Genomic DNA, 6,139 nt, shown 5'->3' with positions numbered 1-6,139 from the left:
CCTGCTCCTAGGGCTTGGCCAGCGCCAGGATACCATCCCTTCGTACGGGATCCTGCATTTCCTCGAAGAGTAAGAAGGGCTTAACCGTCGTTGAAATAATACAGTCATCCGAAGGGAGAGTTTGTTCGGTACTTGCGCATGCTGATAGTGTAATAACGCGCAAAGACAGAGTTGCGGAAGTGGCATGACGCGTGCTTGAATCGGCATAAAAGTAAAGGGAAAACAGCCGCGGCGTGCATAATACGTCAGTTTTCGGGTCGGGAATAGAGAGTTTAGCGGAAAGGCGCGTGTGTGACAGGACTAGGAGGCGTCGCGCGTTTGTATGAAAGCTGAATAATAGGAAGGTTTTATCACCGTTTAGCGAACGGTCGACGGTGAAGTTGGCGAAATTCAGGAGGCACGAGGCGCGCACCTCCGCTCCGTTATATAAACAAGAGACATTTGCAGGGCCATTTGCGTGAAACAAAAGCCGCACGGAAATAGCAGCTATGAAGGAGACGAATGACTCCCGCGCCTTAAACATGCCGCTGTTCGACCTCCCTTGCCGCCTTCCCTTCGCCCTGGCGTAGCCAAGGTACACGACTATACGTATAGGTATACGTAGAACGCGGGCTCGGGTTGGATTAAATGGCCCGGCTCTTCTTGGCTGTAAAAAATTCCTCGTCAACCGAAGTCATTACCTCTCTTTGTACATATATTTCCGTCGTATTGTCGCGCTTCGAGTATCACCGCCGTATCTCGGACGACGAGACGCTGCGGCTTCGTTCTCCGAACCACTTCTCCGCGAACATTCCAAAAAGCTCGGCATAAGTTACGCGTCTCGCGAGATTTTACGCAACGCGGAAGGTGAACGGCACCTTCCTTGCGTCGACGTTCAGAATCCGATCGAACTACAGCTATCTTTGATAACTTCGTAATTAACCGGACTACCGGAAGAACCCAGACAGCACTCCGTCAGAGAATCCACCTTGCAAAATACCCCTCGAGAAACACGATCCGATGGTGCAGCAGCGCGGCATCCCCTCATTATATCTACGGCAGGCAAATTTTCTGAAAATTGGTTTCAGTATCCCGGCGCATTAGCACCGCTCGAACACTCAGCGAATGCACGAAGCTAGTTTCTCTCTCGCTTCTCATTTTGATACATCTTTTCCCCAGAGTCTTGCAAAAAGAAAATAAAAAAAAAAAAAAACTTAGCCGGCGATGCGACTGCTCGAAACTGAATATAACCGACAACTGGATTCACACGCAATTTCACTCGAATGGGGCTAAAACAACCCCCGGTCGGGGGTGAATCCGGTTGAGTGCAGGCCAAGTCACCCGGGCCTTTTGACCGTCTGTGTTCGAACACGGTGATGGAGCGGTCACAATAGCCCTTTAATTCAAACCGGTCGCGTTTACCCCAGCGGTACACGTTGGTTGGTTGGTTGGTTGGTTGGTTGGTTGGTTGTATCCCATTCTTTGGCCCCGGTCGTCTCGTCTGTCGTCGGTCCCTTTGCTCGTTTTCGCTCAGTCGTCGAGTTTCCTTTTTCATTTTGTTTCGTTAAATTCGTTTTATCTGCCCGGTGAGGCGGGCATTTTCCATCGTGCAATGCGACCGGCTTCCTCGTCGCTCTCCGCCGCGCACTCGGTTGTCTATAATTATCCATAGCGCCTGTGCTAGTCAGCCTTGCGCGGCGTGATAACTCATTATCTAGTTATTGCACACTCCACACGACTCTTTGAAATTGAATTCCATTTGTTGAGCGAGCAGAGACGGCTCGGTACCGACCAATTCAACCGGGAACGTGAGAGGTAGTCGAACACGTAATGTTCCGAGCACGGTTCGGAGCTTCTGTGCAATGATATATTTACCCCCTGCGGAGAACGCTGCCGCAGTTCGAGAGGCGGCTTCGTCTAACTTCAAGTTTTACACGCGTTCTCACCGCGTGCGGCGATGCCTCGGGTAGGTGCATTAAAGAGCGGGAAGTTAACCGCCGCCCAAAGTGCTTGATTCGTACTGTGTGAATTCCGCCCAACTACGCGCTTCTAGCCCGAGGAACGTTTACGGAATTCACTTGTTGTTAGCGGGACGAGAGAGCGCCGAGTCGAAGACGAAGATGGAAGCCATCCTCCATCCTCTCCGTCCTTCTTATTCCATATCGGAGGAGACGGAGAGACGGAGAATGGAGATGGGAAGAGAGGAATGAAGCCGCCGACCAAGATGAACATGGATAAAGCGAATGTGAGAAAGGATTTGATGGGTTCGCCGAACAATCCTGACTAGGCGTCATCCCCCTCTGCGCGGGCGAAACCTTCCTCCTTCCTTCCTTCTTCCCTCTTTAATTTTGCGCTTCCTTCGACCTTCGGCCCGCTCTTATTCGGCTCTATCCGAGTTTGACGCTTCCGCGTTATGACAAGTGTCCAATTTCGCGGCTGGGAAATTCCGAAAGGGAAATATCGAAGGGTGCGCACGTCCAAACCGAAAAATATCATCCGTACTGACGGCGATGTGAAAATTCACGCGCGGTGATTTCTTCCTTACAAAAGTCGGGCCCGATATATCCCTTGCCGAAATTGAACGCTTACATGTACGACAAGGATCGTTAAGACTACAGGCTAACGAAACCGGCCGGAAAAAAATAACGATTAAAATAAATTTCACCCGACAATAGAAATCGTCCGGGTCTCCTTCTCTCCGCAGACTCGTTTCGTCCCATTGTTTCCGACTGTTGCAATTAGCATTGCAATAAACGAGCAGCGTGGCTCGACAATGCTGGAACGGGGCTGCGAAGGGGGCGAGAATAACCAACGCAGATCCCGCTCTCAATTGGAAATAAAGGCCAAGAAAACCGACTGCAAGATAGGGCATAAAATTGTTACGACCGGCAGAGTGCCCAGCTAGACATCACCTCTTGAGATTGAGGCCGAGGGAGTTTCCATGACATAGAATTGGCCGAGGATAAGCTTCGGGCCCGTCAAAGTATACCCCTTTCGCATTCCCGGCGAAGCTGCACAGCCGTGCAGTAAGAAAACAAGGGAATCGACCGTTGCGATTACGGGATATTTACCTTCTCCCCATAACTCTGTTATTGCTTGATCCCGCATTTTTTGCTCCTCGTTGCCGTCGTTCGAAGTTTCTTGAGTACAATTCTGACGGATGACTCCGCGGCTGCGGAAAGGGGATGAAAAACACCACGGGGAGGGGAAAGAGAACGTGGCTGGACAGTGTCCAACTTCGCGAACGGCAAAAATCTTCGGCAAAGAAAATTCCTCGTATTCCAGCGTCGACTTCATCGAGAGAATTTTCTTTCGTGGAAAAGTTTATGTGTAAGTATATTATACATGTATCGCTGTTGTCCTTTGGGCGAAACAAGCTTGAATAAGCGGTGACATTTTTGTATAAGATGTGAGTTTATATACCCCAACGTCCTCTCCTATCTTTTCGTCGTATATACGACTCCGTCTCTCGTGTATAAGCAGAGAGCAAGAGAAGTAGCGAAAAAGAGAAAGATATATATATAGAGAGAGAGAGAGAGAGAGACAACCGACTGGCACACTTACACGTCTCTGTATATGTATATTCTTCTGTTTCGCGTAGCCCTCATCAAATTTCCTGTCGTCGTCCAGTCCCGCAGTTAGGATTCACCCTCTCTTCTCTCCTCTCTCCTCTCTCCTCTCTCTTCTCTCGTCTCGGTTCTCCATCCTCCTATCCAGCTATACGTCTTTCGTCCATGACGTCCGGTTTGTTTAGGCGACCCTCCCCTTGATAGTCGCGAGATATTTCTTGGGTCAAGATTGCAAAACGATAGCGAAGACGAGTTCACTCCTCGGCCTCGTCGACGTTTCATGTTGCCAGAGAGTTCTTGATTCCAATATCGTCGCTGGTCATCTATAGAGTCGGAAATATCAGATGATACTCACTCAGATCAGTAGAACATTTCGATTTATTCCCAGCTCGTAATTCACTCGGATCAGATACGCCAAATTTATCGAAAATTTTCTCGAGTTGGTAGACCGTAAATATAACTCATTTGCAGAACGGTGGTCGGACAGTTTCTTGCTGCTTTTACTTTTGGCGGTGTTTTTATCCCCTCTTCTTTTACATCTGCGGTCTTGTTTGAACGGTGAAATTCGGTTCTACAGGTTTTCTCATGCTGCAAAACAAATCCCGTACTGTATTGATAAAATATCCGTTGAGAATTCGCCCGCGAATAAGACTAGGAAAATAATTCAATTCGAAACGAGAGATTGCGTTTTTTATCGCAGTTCTCCGAGCCAGGAATTTAATTTGGTAATTTTTTGTCGTGCAGAAATAAATTCGTTACAGCGGATCTGAAGAACGAGAATGAAATCGTTGCGATAAAATCTTTCACTGATACTTGGAGAACACACCCGTCACGTTTCGACTAAGGATAATTTCAATTGTTGGGAATTAATTATCTTGGCGATAATCGTTTCGCATAAATGCGTACGGAACTCGGTCCTCAAATATCAATTGGAAGCATTAATTTAATCACCAGCAGAGATCAAGGTATCCCGATGCTCGGGTTGAGAGCGAGAGAGAGAGAGAGGGAGGGATCGGAAGTACGATCGTTTGTTCCAATAAAAGAAAAATTCCGTAAGTAATTAAATTGTCGTTCTATTATACACAATTTCCGGAATGATAAATCCAATTCTTTAATTACCGGGGCCGCCGCCCGGTTGAAACTCGCCCGCCTCGTTCCAGAGCGCCTGCAGCACTTGGAGACGCAATAAAACTCGTCGAAATGACGACAATTTCTTTTATTCATTTCACCTGTTACCCGGCCACTCCACTCTCAGCCTGCACTTTTAATAACAGTGCGATAATCGAGATGAGAGTATTTGAAAAAAGAAGATAAAACGAGAAAGAAAATGATGAGAAAAAAGAGGTGCCCGCCTCCAGCGATCGCCGGACGTTACCGTGAAGTAGATTGCTTTCACGGACACACACGGGCATGCATCGCACGAACGGAAACCTCTCGCCGCGAGGTAAAAACGGGAAACGGAAAGTGAATGCAAAGGTGGAAGAGTCGGGGTGTATGTACACCAGTTTATACACCAAAACCTCTACCTGCAAGTATACATCTATTATACATATAGTTGTAGAGATTCTACCGTTGAATCCCGGAGGATATCTGCACGGGCATTATCTTTTCGCGAAAATAAACTTTGAACCGTAGGACGCGATGCCCCCCTTTTACACCCCTTCGCGAAACTTATCCCCTGCAGAAACCTGCCAGGGGACCCGGATTTCCGCAAACTTATAAATATTGAATCTCGGTGTAGGCGGGGTTGCCGGGGGCCTTATACTCCTGCACTATCAGGTACGAGGTATCCATCCAGCAGCTTTATCCGTCTCGTCCCCCGTCCTAGCTTCGGCAAAGTTTAGCCTATGCGTTAAGTTTTTCGGCCATCGTGAATCTTTCGCGCTTTCACCCTGTAGGTACAAGGATATCCAATTCCTTCTTTCACTCCCTCAAATTCCCTGGAATCGCGAGCTTCTCCCTACGGGTTATCCGAACACCGTGCTCAACTCTATACTCGGTGAATAATTTTGCAGATCGGCATACCCGAGTCCCAATTCCAATCGCGCACGGCAGTCTCCCGCTGCACCGGGGTGGAATCGGAATAAGGCGACTACTACATGATTTAGGTACACGGCGAAGGACATCCACGGGGATTCGAGAATTGTAAAAAGTTAGCATTGTGATTCGTTTTATGGCTCTCCATAGCGCGAGGGGATGGTATAAGGTGCAGTATACCTACGTATATACGGAGAGTGTTTCCGCCGGGGTCAAAACCGTTATAACGGGAAAGATTTCGTCGTGCGGGGTGTACGTATCACACGTATACCTACCCCACACCCATACACGGGGGGTGGTACACCCCGTAGCGACTTTACAGTCCTTGAAATTCGCGGATCGATAGACACTTTCGAACTTATCCACCGCTCGGATATACCCGTGTTATACTTGGGCAAAAGTAGGCGGGCTCTTTGATCCTCGATAAGATTTTCCGAGTCAACATTTCGGGCGAGAGGAATAAGTTGATTCGCCGGTGTCCTCAGCGACTGCAGAATCCTGGCGCATCGCGCCAGGCCCCGGCTTCCAGACAGTCCGGCTCTAATCCTGGAGGA

The sequence above is a fragment of the Neodiprion lecontei genome, chromosome 2 (assembly GCF_021901455.1).
Source record: "Neodiprion lecontei isolate iyNeoLeco1 chromosome 2, iyNeoLeco1.1, whole genome shotgun sequence".
Lineage (NCBI taxonomy): Eukaryota > Metazoa > Arthropoda > Insecta > Hymenoptera > Diprionidae > Neodiprion > Neodiprion lecontei.
This window is presented reverse-complemented; position numbering follows the sequence as displayed.